At 41.0% G+C, this 16,958-nt stretch overlaps 1 protein-coding gene across 1 annotated transcript in view; it reads right to left on the minus strand.

The window, feature by feature from the left end:
• LOC138606384 (bis(5'-adenosyl)-triphosphatase-like) overlaps positions 1–13,926 on the minus strand; it is a 342,041-nt gene extending 328,115 nt beyond the window's left edge. The window contains exon 1 of the mRNA XM_069678849.1: positions 13,839–13,926. The gene's annotated coding sequence lies outside the window, so the exon portion shown is untranslated. The remainder of the gene's footprint in view (positions 1–13,838) is intronic.
• Positions 13,927–16,958: the final 3,032 nt, after the last annotated feature.

Raw genomic sequence — 16,958 nt, forward strand, 5'->3', positions numbered from 1 at the left:
AGTGACCTTGATCACTGCTGCTATCTAATGAGTGATGGACTGTCATACAGGAAACTTCCATGGCTGGGGGGGATGCACACTGTTCTGACTAACATTTGAGTTATTCTCCACATGTAACATTGGCTTATAAGTATGATACAAAGATAAACTGAGCATAAAACTACAAATCCTGTTCAATACCAAAGTCCCAGCAAAGAATTGGTTGCTGAATACAGTTTGAAACATCAAATACTAATGCTTATATATGACGAGATGTAAGTTAACCATATTTCTGTAACAAGGACAAACTGCCTAGTTTTCCCATGGAGAAAGAACCTGGCTGCATGGCTACCTTGTGTGTTGTGTGCCAGTCAGATTTTCCATCTCACCTGTCAGTTTGTGACCTTTCAATGTGCAACCAAGGAGACAGAAGCTACCCAAAACATCACTTGTAAACAACCTGTGATGAGAAACAAAGGATAAACAAAAGTGTCACGCACACAGATCTTTTTCTGATCGTTTCTTCTCGAAAAGAGAAGATTTAAAAAAGATCCACATCTTTTTATTTCTGACCTGTTCACCCCCATGTACACCCTCACCACTACAGTGATGCTGGCCTGCTCTTGAATCTTTCCTCCATTCCCACTTGTTACTCAGTAACTATTGAAAGTGAAATATAGAAATCACAAACACGCTTTTCTTGGCTTGTTGTTTTGTCTTACAAATCTCACAGCAGCACATTCCCGCCACCTGATGCACAATGGCGACATACTCTGCTTTCTGTGTGCCCGACCTCACATTCAGCACAGCTCATACAGTCATTTATGAAACGTCCAAACGTGTTTCCAGTCACAACATGAAACATTATAAATGTGTTTGGTAAATCTCAAGTACTAGGGGGGGTAAAGGGTTAATCAAAACATATGGAGCATCATCTGGTAACCATGAATTTTCATGGCACTTGTAAGTGTATCAGTTTTAGGCCGGTTTGTTTCCTGTATTTGGTCCTACTTTAAGTCCATTTACGTTCTCACCAGAATCAAACCGGACCGTGGTTCGTTTGGAAACGGACCGAGACCCTTCTTTTCTAGCGGACTATGGTCAGGTTGTTTGGTCCACATTCCGGCGTTCACACCACCTAAACGGACCGCACCGAGGAGACAAACGCTCCAGCGTTCGGTTCAATCGGACTAAACAAGGCTGGTGTGAACCCGCCCTTAAAGACGTCTTTAATACACCCCATTTCAGATCAAAGGTATGGGTCGAGAAGAATCTTAAATTGGAAGGTGTTGCTGATCTAATAAAGGGTCATCAGGTCTTTTTATAAGACTGGTTATGAAAAGACAGCCATCAGAATCTGAAATACTTGTATCTACCACACATGTGCAATGGTCATCATAAAAATATCACCAGGGACCGTTTGTATATTTTATCCTCCTTTCCCCGTGTTCTTGATCACATGCTTGAATGCATGTATTTATGGTAGTATAGATTTTTTCCCAAAATGTTGAATGTGAATGTTTGTGTGTACTATTTAAAAACAAGTAGTAATCATACATGTTGTTCTGAGCCAGTACTTGACGAACTGACTGACTGACCAACTTCCCTTGTGCCTCTGGTGTATGCTAGAACCAATAAATATGAGCATGCAGCATTGTGAGTAACCAGTTGGGGAACTTTTCTGCAGATGAGTAAGTAAATCATCAAACTAGGTTAGCAATCACTTCTCTTCAATTCTCTATCAATCTCTGATATCTGAAAATGGAAAAAGGAAACTTTCGCTGCAACCATGTCATCATAGAGCAATACGCATGCATCATTTCTTTGGAAGTTTGAATCTGACCGTGACAGTGTATGGAAATTCCAAATCAGGTGATTATTTAAAGGAAACAGGTTTCGGTAAACAGGAAACATTCCTTGTTCCTCCTCTTAATTCAGCCTTTTAGAGAAGAGATGGGCAGCAGAGTGTTAGTCCTTCTATCATTAAGTCGGTAGAGAGACACATTCAGAGCTCCAGATCTAACGTGCAATCATCCCATTAATACAATTCAAGCGATTAAAAAGCTTAATTTTCTTTAACATGTGACCATGTTTAAGTAATGAGTATATTCTAATAAATGCACTTTGACAAGCTCTGTTGCATTTATGGCCTCAGGTTATGGAATCTCGACGTATATGGAGCTATGTGGCATTTACTGCGGCTAATTTGCCAGCTTTGCTCAGTGTTGCATGCAGAGATCCATCAGCTGCGAGAAAGAATGCACAAACATGATAACGCATAGATCAAATCCTCTTGAACAAAGTTCTCCTTAGAAATGACAGAAGTGTTTTTTTCATGTCAGCCTGGATTCTGTCCGTCTTAAGAAATTAAGGGAGACCAAGAGGGACAGGTTTGTCCTTAATTTGCTCTATGAGTTAGGCTTGTGCCATCAAATATGGTAACCCATTTATTTAACATTGGCCTACATTTTTCCTTCTTAATAATCTTAAAGGAACAGTTCAACATTCTACTACTACTTCCACTACTCCTGCTTACATGTCATATCTGGTGTATTTAACATGTAGAAGTGCATGCTTGCAAGCTTAGATAACAATTATGCAAGAGTTGATTTACAGAACATTGCTATATTTAAATTTGTGGTGAAAAAACATATACTGACTGAGCCTGTAAATGGCTGATGCAGATTTTGTGTTGGCTGAAAATAGTGTGAATGGACTGGATCGTACCTTGCTTTCAATGGGGTACTTTGAATCTGTAACTGAAGATACTTTCAGTACAAGTAGCTAATCACAGAGAGGTTATAGAAAGAAGAAACGTGACGAAACAACCCATGTAAAGTGGTGTATTAAGCTAACCAGTGACTATTAGTTGGCCCCACCTGTTGTTGTTAGTTAGGCAAAACTATTCCAACATTGTTGAGTGGTCCTTTAAACGCACGGTATGTCACTTGTTCTGCTCATAATAAAAACAATAAAAATAAGAAGCATGGGATCATGGGAGTTGCTGTCTTTATGTTAAACATCCATAATAACTGCCAGAAAGCCTTTGAGAAAGCCTCCCATGATGGATTACGAACGATCCGATTCTTTTGAACGGCTCTTTGGTGCGACGACGGGAACCGAAGGCGTAGGTGAGAGCCGTTCTTTTCGTAGTTGTGCCCAAATTCCACTGTTTGCTAGATCCACTCCTCTTTATGCCGAATTACCACAGGCGGCTTTTTTCAACTGCAACTCCACTACATTAGGTCACGTGCAGCGGAATCATGTCCCCACAACATAGTGCCGACGGTGAGCAACATTACAACCCTCCGCCAAGTTTGTTGTTTTTTGTTGACATCTCTGTCGTCATACAGAGTTGTATCATAAATCTTTTGCAAATCAGTGATGTTGATTAATTGGTCCTACAATATTCTATGGTTTCCTTTTCATTTTTAAAAGCACAGAATGTTAAATATGCATTTGTGTTGACACGGGAGAATATAGTGCAGCCAGTCGCGAATCTCATCACTCTCTACCTCGCAGTGTTGTGACGCTCGTGAACGATGAGCTGTTCAAAAGAAAGGAACGTAGCCACAAGATCCGGCTCCCTTCAAAGACTCCGAGAGTCAAAGTCTGTTTGGGAGTGGATGAATGTGTCAAACACCACAAGACTTTTTCAAGGAGACTGCTTCGTAAAAGTGCATGTTCCATTTGAAAACAAAAGTAAACAATGACTCATTTTTAAAAAGCAAATCTTTCCTTCCACCTGAGTACTTTTGGGGGCTGAACCGAACCAAACTGCAAGCCCCAACAGATGGTTAAAGCTGTCAAAAAGGTCAAAATCAGGTGATGTTTAGGCACCAAAGCCAATGGGTTAGGATCATAAAAAGTGTGGGCTAAAATAGCACATCTATGTTTACCATCAACAAGTCATGTGACCCGCCCATCCATCCCCAGAAACAGAGTAAACTAAAGTAATAATACCTAGAATGATAGATGGATATGAAGCCATCGGCATCGTTGGAATCATTTGAGATGATGTAAGCACAAAACTCAACAAATTATATAACATAAGTCTAGACATATTTAGATATTTAAATGTGGAAATGATAAATGTTATGCCTTAAAGCCTTTAGCTGTAGAATTAAAAAGACCTGACGTCCCCGAGTATGAAAAAAACACTGTTTACAAAGCCAGGACTGAGCACTGCATCATGACACCAGGGGGATGTGTAGCTTAGTTTGACTGTGAAACGGAGAACGTTGCTTGGTGAAAACAGAGATATCTTGACAATTCATTCAGTCAAACCTGCTTTAAGAGAGCCGGGCCAGCTCAGTGTAAGCCTGAGGCGAGGCAGCTGACAAAAACAAGCAGCCGCTGATTACTGTTCTGACATTCTGATATTTGCCTCTCCTCTAATCTCTCTCACTCTGTACATTTAGGAAAGTTTCTTTCACCAAACACGTTCATCTTATTTTGATGGGCATTTGTACACAGAATACAGTGACTGCAGAATGACAGCAACTACACAGATCTGATTTTCACTTTTTCCTTCGTCTCCATCGACGTTATCCATCATTTTGCTGTTCCAAATTTGAGAGTTGCCAGTTCCCTTTACACTGCAGTCCCCATCACTGATTACTCCCCCTGTTGGTCTCAGGAGTGTATGGACCACCATCTGTCTTCTCTGGTACACAGTCACAAAGCAACTTCTATTCACAAAGGTTTCACTGGTGAGACCTGAGCGCATTAACAGCCTTTATGCCGTTCCAGTTTGGACTACTTCCCAACCAGTTGAGGTCATATCAAAAAAAGACATGATCCCTCATCAACTCCTTCTCCACTGCATGTAACAGACGAGCCACCTAGCTGGAAAATGCTCCAGAGGTTTCTGCTCATGCGTCTACACCATAGACTCGAAGCCAGAGACTGCACAGTAGAGATGGGCAGGTGGAGCCGCAGTAAAGATGTCCTGCTGCTTCCACTAACTAAAACACACATTTAACTTAATGAAAACAACAGCAAAGATCCCGCACGTCTGCGTATTAAACAGCAGAACAACATCTTGTGTTGGCCTGAAGCAGACGTTCACAGATATGGAAACTTCAATCACTGTAGTTGCTGTTTTAGTTACGTCTCCTCTCACCGATCCTCCTCTACTCTGCTACACGTGAACAGAACACTGCAGGAGCCCTATATCATGGCGTTAGTTATTTGACAGACATTTATATGACAGAAACCATGTTTGAGAAACACTTGAAAAGCTTCACTTTTAGGGAGCGGTCATGTCGTCCATCTTTTTACAGTCTACGGTCTACACTGACCCGAGAGTCCCCACATGTTACAGAATTAAATAAATTAAATATCTGATGTCCACAGAGCAAATTTAAGTCTGTATTAAACAACACCAGCCCATAGATGGTTGTCCTCTTTCCTCAACACAAATGCAAAGCCACCATGTCTTCAGACAACAAGTTGATTTTGGAAAAACAAAGACGCAGATACTTTCACAAAGGACACTTGTAGCAAGAAGCTAGGAATGGATATGTTGGTGAGTAGGTCCACCACTTAAGTTATTCTAAACTGAAATGTCTGAATAGCCATAGGTTGTATATGAACGCAGTATGTCAGCAACCTGAACTCCGAGTCTGACTCAGAGGGCCCAGCTAAAGTTAACGACTATCATGACGGCAAAGGAGAGTTAGAGGAAGACAAGGATGCTGATACTTCACTCATGGCTAACCTGACAATGGTATACAATGAGTCTGATTATAGTCATTTAATGAGAGCAGTGTTAAAGACATGACAATAGCTCAGATGTACAACTTTAACATAGCTGCAAACTCTGCAACGATTTCTACAAGACCTTCATCTCTGAAGAGAAGGTAAACAAAGCAACCATATAAAAGATATGACTAATTGTTCTCAGTTAGTTAAGCTGCTGGGTCCTTGAGGTCTTCTGATTGTAAAGGCTATCTAACTTAATGATGCAGGCTAAGAAAGCAATGTAGTTAGTGTTATGAGTGGGTGTTCTGTTGCATGTTTCAGTGTGTACAGTCTTGCAAGGATCTGTTAGAGGCACAAAAGGTTAGGAAATCATTTTAAATACAGCAAAGGAAAAAGCTGAACATAGTGTCAAAGAATGGATGATAAAATCATCTGATATCACATGGTGTTACGTACCCTGTCTCAACCTGTAAGGATGGTGGAAAAACAGTGTGTGTCTAGTATGGCTGGACAAGGCGTGAGCAGGTGTGTGGGCTTACCAGGGTGGCGATGGTCAGCGTAAACGCTGGGCCTCGGCTGGTTGTCGTCTACGGCGAGCCCAAGCTTGAGCTAGGTTAAGCGTTAATATAGGTTATTCAGAGAGTAGGTTCATACTCTAAGTTCTTTCCCCACATTTGTATCTCTACATGATCAATATCACAAAAAAGTTTGAGAACATCAGATCATATCTGACTGATGTGACATTTTAAGGATGTGGTAATAATAAGTTCACCATATTATTTAATTTGAATAAACTATTTAATATTACCTTACATGCACAGCATTTTTGTTCAGATTTGATCTTTGTCTATGTATGAAACTATACGTGTGAAGATGTGTCTATTACTTTAGACTTTGGTCTCACCAAACATTTTTTAATACGTACAAGCGCCGGAAAAAAAAAGAAAAAAGAGACTACTGCAAAAAAGAGACTACTGCAAGAGACTACTGACTATGGTTCTACTATTTATAGGTTTGTTTTGTTTTATTGTATTAAACATTTCTCCAACCTCCAAATTAAATATTCTCATCAAGGTCTTTTATTTGCAGAAAATAATCACTGGTTAAGAAAACAAGATGTTTTTCAGAGCTTGAATAATGCAAAGAAAAGTTCATGTTCATGTTTAAACAACAGAATACTAATGTTTTAACTCGGGGAACGTTCACAAATCAGTATTTGGTGGTTTTTTGAATTACAGCGTTCATGCATCTCTGCATGCTCTCCTCCAGTCTGTCACAGTGCTGTTGGGTGACGTTAGGCCGCTCTTGGAGCAGCTCAGCTTTGTTTGATGGCTTGTGACCGTCCATCTTCCTCTTGATCAGTTTCAGGAGGTTTTCAATGCGGTTCAGATCTGGATTGGGTTGGGCGTGACATGTAGAGAGAGATGCTGATTTAAGGATGATTTGGAGTGGTCTCTTAATTTTCTTCCCGAGCTGTATGACTGTATATAAACTTTCACACAGTCACACTTTGCTGTCAACGTTATCTTTCATTCTTATCACTTATGTAAACTTACTAAACAGGAAGTGCTGAACTCTTCTTTGTTGAGCTTTGTGGGTGTGACGTATGCCGTGCCATCACCACATGGCTTTAAAATGTACTTGTATTTCTTCAGGAGCATGACCCTTGGAGGATCCACCCACCACAGTCTCACAAAAGCTAGTGGGAAACAGGCTAATGAGAAAAGTGTGAGCATGCTTATTTACTAAACTTAGATGTTTTATCATTCACTTCAAAACACAGCTGTGCCTGAGTACAGCCTCATGAGCTGCTATCTGCTAAAAGCTACAACCAATCAGCTGGTTTTGATTTGGAAAACAGAAGCACAGCTGTTGGCAGCTAAGCTGAGCTCCAACTCAACTATGACTATGTAAATTATGGGCTGACATGAAACATGCCCACAAGCTTTAGTCAGGTCAGTGGGAGGCAGGAGGGAGCCTGCTACCGTTTGTCCATATGGGAAAGCAAGTCCTGTTTATTTCCTCCCTCCTTGGTCCCACAAGTTTTTATAAAAATGAAAGCAAAAGAAAACAAATACAGACTGTAGTTAAGAATAAATTGTCCACATTAATTTAACTGCTACTGTTGTTTATTTAATTAATTATTGCATTAATTGCATTGCTATTGGTCCAGTAAAGAATAGGCAACTAAAACTGACTGTTTAAGGTAGGTGACATTAAATAAATGTCTGTTAAACTAATTATCTCAAAGATCTCAGTTACGTTCTATGTGGCGCCACCTTTGTTGATAAACGGCAATTGCGGGAGCACACTTCCCAGATATCCAGACGTCCACCGTTGTAATGGTTGTAACTCTTTTATTTTCCTCGCTGACGGTCGCTTTCCTTTTTAGACTGTTTGCCTTCATCTGAGCGTCGAATGTGTTTCTTTTTCTTTAGATTTTCACGTATTTTTGAAGTTGTATCTGTGGTCATCTGTCTTTTCATTATTTGTTCAGCCATAGTAGATTACTGATTACTCGCAACACTTGCAGAGACCAGAAAAGCAGCCGCTTAGCTCCGGAAAACACGTCACTAACTGGGCGTCGCTTGCGATTTTTTTTCGCGAATGTTGCCGCAGACACCCAGTCTGTAATACTGCAAATGCAAAGGCTTTCATCAGTGGGACATAGGCTCAGTCACCATTGTGTTACCTCATTGGGCGATAGATAGTGACTTAACAGACATTTATTTAAATGAAAATCTCTGAGATTATGTCTTTCAGTCATCCGTAAACACAACAGTGACTGACCCCATGCCCCACTGATGATTCTTGGGCATTACAAACTGGCTGTTGAGTTCCCTGCCATTATTGCCAGAATGCAAATTCCAAAGACAAAGAAAAAAAAATTGACATTCAGATGAAGACAGTCAAAGCCACCAGTGAGGAAGCTGTTTGGATTTCTGTTAGTGTGAGGTAAAAGAAGGTGTAAAAGTGAGTAATTCACGACCCCTCTAATACTGTCTACTCTCTACAATGTCTGCACATGTCAACTAAAATACAGCAAAGGTTAGAGAAAGACTGTAGGTATGACAAACACATGGTTATGGTAATGATAAGGTTTGACCACTCCAATAAGTGGAAGAGGTTTGAGGAAGATGATGGTTACAGTGAAAAATCACGAGTTTTAACAATATTGTTGGTCTTAAACAGCACGCAAAATCTGAGTTTAGACAAGGCCTTGTCAATCAAAAGTAATAGCTTTTCTGAACAGCAACAGGCAAAGGCAGAATAAAAAGCCGGCCTTCATAGAGAGGTGGGAGACGCCATGTTGTTTAACTGCCCACACTTTCAGACAGACACTAAAGCACAAAGTAGCATGGCACACAGTTATACATGAATACATCTAGACAGTGAAGTTCTTTCTCACCTCTTCACAGCTGGGCCTTCGTGGTGTGAAGTGAGTGTGATAGTCAGATTGGAGTGAAACAATGTAGTCAGACCAGAGGCTAAGAAGCTCATGTGTCGGAGAGCAAAGGCCTTGGTTTCCAGACGGATTAATGGCACAAACTAGTGAGTGAATAAATGATGATCCTTCCCTGGGATCTGCAGAGAGGCAGCTGTGGTGTCTTTTTTTTCTCCTTTCCATTCAGCAGGCGCTGACATTGACATACACTAAGCTCCCACCAAGAGACGTGAGCTGCCGCCACAGCAACGCTAACAGGATAGACTCGGCTGAAGGGCATCAACAGTAAGCATGTTACTGCATATTCACATAGATCTTATTGCACGACACGCTTTTCACTGCATTTCAATGATCCAGAGGTCATTGAATTTTTAAAATGTACTGCAAACAGCAAACCAAAGACATGAATTATATTACAGGGCTCTGAGCACACAGTGGATTTCGGGCAGTCACCACTTTAAATTCATTTTGACTTGGGCCATGTCCACACGTACACTCGATTATTCAAATCGTAGCTTCTTCTTTGCGTTTTGGCCTTTTGTCCACACACAAACGCCGTTTCAGGTCACTGAAAACGCATCTTTTGTAAAACTCCGGCCAAGGAGAAAACTTTTAGAAACTCCGTTTCCATGGAGACATGTAGACGGGGTCAATGGCGTTTTTTGGCTCGTGCGACAGGCTGTGCACCTTTGTGAGGCGTCACAAACGAGGCGACATTCCTTGCAAAATCACAGATGTGACAAAAAACAGTGATGCTTCTAACCTTGCTAAAAGGACTTTTTACATGTTAACACATAAATGTACAGTTACTTGTCCTCTACATTGAGGAACAGAGGTGTCGGGATGCACTACGGAGGTCACTGTCTTCCAGCAATAGATTTTTTCAGACTTTTGATTGGCCGCAATTTTCTTGTTCTTTGCATGACTGGGTTATACCGCCGCCTGTTGGTGTGGCATTCTCATGACAGCATTTCTGTTGTGTTTTTGCGTTTTCGTTTGGACGGGGATTTTTCTATAACGGTGCTTGTGTGGACGGGTTTTATTTGGGGGGGGGGGGGGGGGGAGGTGGGAAAAACTCTGTTTTGAAAAATACAAGTGTACGTGCAGACATGGCCTTACTGTTGATACTGGCAGAGGGAACTGTTTACATATTGATCAAGTTAACAATAAAGAGAAAACCACCGTGAACCCCCTTCTCCTCCATTATTATTTTACATTTGTAGTTTATAGGTGAAGTGTTTTTATAGCCTGTTTTACATAATTTTGTGGGATCAGGTTGTTCAGATTGTGCTATATATAAAAAAAAAATAAATAAATATAAATCCCCGGGGGGAAATTCGGGTCATACTCTTTTTGAAAGGAATTTGCAGACAACCTTTGACCAGTCTTTGTACAATAAGAAAATTAAACCTGTACATACACGGTTTAACCATACCGTACCTGAACCTTCACAATAGCCCCTTTTACACGCATCTTCAGGGCTGGAATGTTGCATCTTTATTTCACCTTGCTATTCTGTATAAAAATGTGAAAAGACCAAACGAGAGGACAATACTGATCCACCTTATCCACCTGATCCTCCGCCTGTAGTGGAGCTAGCAAAAGAGCATCTAAACATATACGGCGCTGTAAAGGACAGATGTTTGCAGCAACCTCAAAAAAGAAAGAGAAGAGGCTAACAGCTAGCAGAAAGCAATGTTTGGTTTAGACAAAAAAAAAAAAAAATCAAAGCTAGCATCATGATAGGTCTTTATGGCATTATTGTGGTCTATCTAATCTCTGTATAAAAAGGGCAAATGTCAGAGCTGCTCTTCAGTGAAAGCATCATGTCAGCAGCACAGCTTCTGGCCTCAGTCAAGAGCCCGAAACAAACCCAATGTGTTCATGTACACTGGTCTGAAGAGAGCACACAAGGCCTAAGAGGATGCCTTTCTTCATTTCTTTTCTTAACATAACGGCTGACACATGGCACCCAGCGTGAGTAGACAGCAGAGGTGATACAAAAGACATGTAAAAAAAAAAAAAAAACACATCTGGTGTCCACTGCAGGCAGCTACATCGCAACCTGATTCTCACATCTACGCTGAGCTTCAGTTTTGCATTCTAAGCAGAACGTCTCCTGACCTGAGAGCCCTGTCTTAAATGTTCTTACACCTCCATTGTCAAACTGTGGAAGTAAAGCTACATAACTGTCCGTGTTAGATAATAACTTGTGTGGGGTTTAGTGTTTTAGTTTCTGGCTGGGAGGAGATGGCATGTCAGCTCAACACGACGGGTCAAGGACTCAAAACCTTAGCCTGAATACTGTTAAATACCCGAGAAGAGGAGCCGTTTCATGTCAAGACAAGAGACTTAACTCCTAAGAACATAATCGATGGTTATTGACTATTGCTATTAGTCGTCATTGATTTTTGTATGACATCTGATTCTGAATTTTTGTCCTCAACAGCCCTCATAGCTGCGAAGCTTGGTGCAGCAAATTACTGACTTCTCATGGAATGAATGGGGGCAGAATTAGTCACTAAGTGGATTGGTGGAGCTTCAGTCTGAAGCGCTGTGAGCTTGCAAATACTGATGAATGAGCCATTTGCCATTTCTGAGTTTGTTTGCACCACTGTTGATTTGCATTAATTTATTACTGAGGATAAAAACTCCCATGTAAAGCACTGTGCTGGTGGGTTGGCATATTTTAATGACACATTGTGTAATAGTAACATTTCTGTTGGCATTTTAAATGTTTTGTTTAAAGGTTATGATGTAGATAATATTTTGAAAGTTTCTGTCATCTGTCAAATCGCTGGTTTCCGCAGATTCATTTCTAAGACAAGAGTTGCAAGCATTACCATTAAAGTAGCAGCTTATATTGTCGAGTGTTTCCTACAGAGGGACAGTGTAACTGCAGCCAGGATGGGTGGACAGGGGATATATCTGAAAGAATGCATTACCCTTTTAACAAAACAATTTCCTAAGTAGGCCTTAAACAGGAGATGTTGCACTATAATCATTCACAGGAGGGACTAATAACAGGAACTTTTACACATGCACTTCACTTCTGAAAATGTCCAGACTTTACCCAAAGAGACTGACTGAGAAGTCTGTGTGATTTCCGAGTGAGCAGATGTGTGAATGCTGCAGGTAATTGTCTGCAGTGTCCCAGCATGCAACTGGGCGTGTTGATGACACATTTCAAGTTACACAGAGTTTCGTAGCTTTATCTCTGCTTGCCTCAGTTGCCTATGTAACGTAAAATCCGGAATATAAGTGGCAGTGGAATATAAGACTCAATCTGTTTTGGGGTGTGTCCCAGAGGGAAAAAGGTTATTTCAACACTATTTTAATTAATTTTCCTGAAAAACACATTAAAAACACAAATTACAGCCTACCATCTGTTTTCACCATGTCGAGTTAGCAATCCTGCTAGCTACCGGTGCTGTAGCTAGCGGTAGCTGGCAGTAACATTGATTGTTGTGAGGGTGGCGGCTGCAAATGCCATCATGACGGTGCATGTCTGTGACTAAGCGTCACGTTAAACAGCGAGGAAAACACGAAACAGCACTCCGGCATATTGTAAATAGGAGACGTTGTAGCAGCTTGGACAGGAAACAGTTTAATGCGGAGGTGTGACATCACCACTTAACAACCGACAACTTTAGCAAGATTCTGGCGCCATCGTATGGGTAAAATACCGTAACAAAATAACAGATGGTATATAGGACGCAGACCACTTTTTAGATGAACAAAAAGTGCGTCTTATGCACCGAATTTTACGGTACTCTTTTCCTCTCCTCGCTTTTTATAGCGGATACAACCCATACAAGTTGTAGTCACCATTAAGGAAGAGTCATCCTGCTCCTCCTGCACGCTGCCAATGCTCACCTCAACCTAAAGAGAATTTCTAGTAGATGACAATGAGACTCACATGGACAATCTTCCATTGTGTTCTTTATGTGGGAAAAGGCAAGTTCATAAAATCTCCGGTCCTAATTGTCCCGAGTTCATTTGTGAAAACGTGTTTATTTTTCTCTGCAGAGGATGTTATTGTTACTACACACTTCTCACAACAGCAGAATGAACAGTTGTGGAGGGAAAGAGAGTCGAGAGAGCCAATAAATGTTGTGGATGCTATAGTTCTCTATATATTTAACAAAAAGAAAACAAAGCAGACGTTTATACAATTCCCTCTAAATGTTGCCTATTATCAGGTTGAAGAAAACGGGTCAGATGTGACCCTTGACCTCTGATGACTAAATTCTAATCAGTTCATCTTTGGGTCACAGAGGATATTCCTGCTTAATTGGAAGATATTCCTGAGAGGTGTTCTTGTTACAGTATATGTCCCAGGGAAGTTGACCTTTGACCTTTAACCACCAAATGACTTTGACAACCACCTTCATTTCGTGCCAAATTTAAAAAGAGGGAGTGTACATACAGACGTAGGAGCTGAAAGGACAAAGCCTCCTGCTATAAGCTTTCGCCTGCGCTGAGGCATAAATCAGCTTGTTGATGTTAAACCTGCTCTTTAGTCTTTGCAAGATGATTTCCATTTGTGCTGATAAGACAGAAAACAATGGCTGCCATAAAGCTAGACCATATTTCTGAAAGGTGTTGGAACCGTGTTGTCTGCATTCTGTATACTATGTGTGAAATTTGATTGATTTAACAAAATAATGACATCCACTCAGCAGTGTGCGAGCTTTGTTATCTTTACCTTGAGAAGGCGACCTCTCAGTGCTGCAGCTGAGATTTTGAGTTTGTGGCTGAGACAGGACGCGCTGGCTGCTCTGCTCTCTTTGCCTGTGGGAGGAGAAAGCAGGATGGATGTGATCTTTGATGTAAATGTGAGAACCACCGAGGAGGAGAGGTGGAGCATTGATATTCAGCTTGAGGTCCAGCCGAGCCCCGTTCTCTACACCTTGACGTTGACCTTACGACCTCGCAGTGAAAATCATTTGGCAGCTTCTCTGCCCTCTAGCAGCATGCATGCACGTAGACACACATACTAATGTCTGAATTACAGCAGAGGATTTTTTTTTTACCCCAAGAAACAACTGTTTAACTTTCTGCTGCCTCCATTTTCATACAGAGGACTGCAGGAACAACCAAAAGAACCATGGAGGTTTTTATTTGTGTCAGTTTATTATTTCAAACAGCTAAAAACAACCAGCAATATCAGATAGAAAAATGTATCAGTGTTCTATTGTCTCCAAATAAAACCAATTCCCTCAGCTATATTTTCTCCTTCTTTATATGACACTCACATGGACATGTACATATTTTCTTAATACTACTCTACATAATGCTTTTACTCCCTTTTTCTTTTAAATGTATTTCTTTGGCGCGGCAGGGGGGCGAGGTTCGGAGTGAAGCCCGGTGCCGCCGCCTCGAGGACTGTGGCCTCTGTATATGGGACGCGTGATTTTCCCGCAGCGCTTATCCGGTAGCCCGCTCTTACACCCATTTTTCAAACATGGTCAAATTAAAACAACGGCTGCAGATATTTGGATTATTGTATTAAGATAGACTTGAAAACCTAAACCGATCACTTGTACCAAAAAAGTGGACGTAGCCTCTTGGTTTCAACAGTGAAGCCTGAAACCTGCATTCTTTCTAATGGCCAGCAGGGGGCAACTATATTAGTTGCAAATCTACCAGAAAATGACCCTGCTTATTGCTTGACTTTTAACCTGAGTAAACAATTTCCTATTAATTTGATCTATTCTTATACTTGTTCTTTCTTGTCTTTGTGTTGCTGCAACACCTGAATTTCCTCTGTGGGGATCAATAAAGGATTGTCTTATCTTATCTTATCTTATGACCCATCCTTGGAAACCTATAGGACCTGAACTTTGACATGATCCACAAATAAACGGTAAAGTTAATATAATAATTCTGCCAAATTCTTTAGTAATATTCTCCATTATAGTTTTCATGACAGCAGTTCGAGTCCTGCTGTATTAGACGACTGTTGGTTAACACAGCTGGTTGTCACTGGAGATAGAAATCTACATCCTGTCTATTATCACTGAGCCACTTTTACACAGCCTTTTCAAGATGGGACTGACGGCACTCCTACCTGTAGTATCTGGTCGTTATAAAGAGAAAAGACAAGGTGTTAGTAGCACGTCTAAAATAACCTAATAACCTGTTCAAAAAGTAAGACATCCAAGACAGTAAGTATCTGTATTATCTCGGCACAGACGCAGCCATGATGATCATCTGGTCTGAGACCGTATTGAGTAGTAACGAGTATGACTGATGAGGCTTCTCTTTGGGGGAAAAAACATCAGGTAGCTGGGGTCTTTGATGTTGTGGGTTGCCATAGTGAGCGTTTGACTGACAGCCAGTCATCCGATCATGACAATCACATACAGGGAGCCTTTTGAGTCGTCCAGTCGGGAATCCCAGTTTGCGCTGCATACACACTTGATAGTTAGACAGAAACTTGACAACATTGAATTTTATCATTTTGTATTTAACAGCCATTAAATACATTCAAACTTAGGAACACACTCAAGTCATCATGCCTCAAGTCAAGTCTCAAGTCTTTTATTTTTTGTCAAGTCAATTCGCAAGACATCAAAACAGAGACTCGAGTCTGTGTAGAGTTACTGTGTAAACAGCAGAGCCAGCAGGACAAATCAGTGCTGTGTGTGTGCGTGTGTAGCAGTTTGTTCTCTCTTTTGCTTCCACAACGTTGTAACTCTGTAAATCAAACACTGGGACAGCAATATTACGGCGTTGTTTGGTTCAGTGTAAGAGTATGAGGGAGGAGCAACAGTGCAGCTTTGTTACCGCACTGTTGCACAATCTCTGTGTAAAAATGCCTACAGTTAACATCATCCTTCCCTGGCTTCAGTTTTGTGTTACAATTAAGCAAATCCTCACCAAAGAGGCATCAGATGTCATTCATTTTCCCATGAATGATGAACAATTTTAAAAAGAAAAGTCACTACAAAAATATTGTGATGATGACAAAAGGCACAGATCAGATAATGCTCATATTGGTCATTTTTAAAAGCCACTGACAAACAACAGCATTGATTGTACCAGTCTTGCAAAATCCACAAGCCTTATAAAACCCAAATATTCTCCACAGTTCACTGAACAAGGCTCATGTTAATCCCAATGGATATGACCTTGTAAAAACTTATAGAAATCAATGATTTGCATCTCAAACACATACAGGGAGTAATCTAAATGTAGAAGGTCACTGTGTGAATAAAAAATGTATTGATTGGTGATCCATGGTCACAGTGCAACACAAAACATAGCCTGCATTTGCATATATGAGTCATTTTAGCCAAATCAGTATTTTAATAAGCTGCTGTATTTTCTACATTAAACTGACCTATGGGCCTTAAAACAAATCTGCTTGCACTTCCACAGCTTCCTTTACAAGGAAGGTGGCCTCCCAGTGAACACTGCTGAAACAACTGGCCCTCAGGTGAATTACATTGCTGACCCCTGACCTCCAGTGTGCTGTGGTTACGATTGGAGGAATTGGTTTATAAAGCCGCTTTCCCACTGGTCAAAAAACCCGCTAACACCCGGCTTTTTTGCTTAATGGGAAAGGTTAAAATCGGCATTCAGATTCAATTGGGTAATTGGCTCCATTGGCAATGATGGGAACACAAAACCTGGGTCGACACACTAATCTCCGCCCCCTTTCCGGCGCGATGTTATGATGCGTTCCAGCCGCTGTCATGTAAATACAGAAGAACAACATACAACGGCAAATTTGTTGTTTGTTTCATGCAAGATGCAGCAACACTGGCAAGACAGTGAGGTGAGAGAGCTTCTTCTGATCCGAGGGGAAGAAGAAACAAGG

Source organism: Semicossyphus pulcher, unplaced genomic scaffold (genome assembly GCF_022749685.1).
Source record: "Semicossyphus pulcher isolate SPU_LCO1_2020_fin unplaced genomic scaffold, fSemPul1.0.p SCAF_3, whole genome shotgun sequence".
Classification (NCBI taxonomy): Eukaryota; Metazoa; Chordata; class Actinopteri; order Labriformes; family Labridae; genus Semicossyphus; species Semicossyphus pulcher.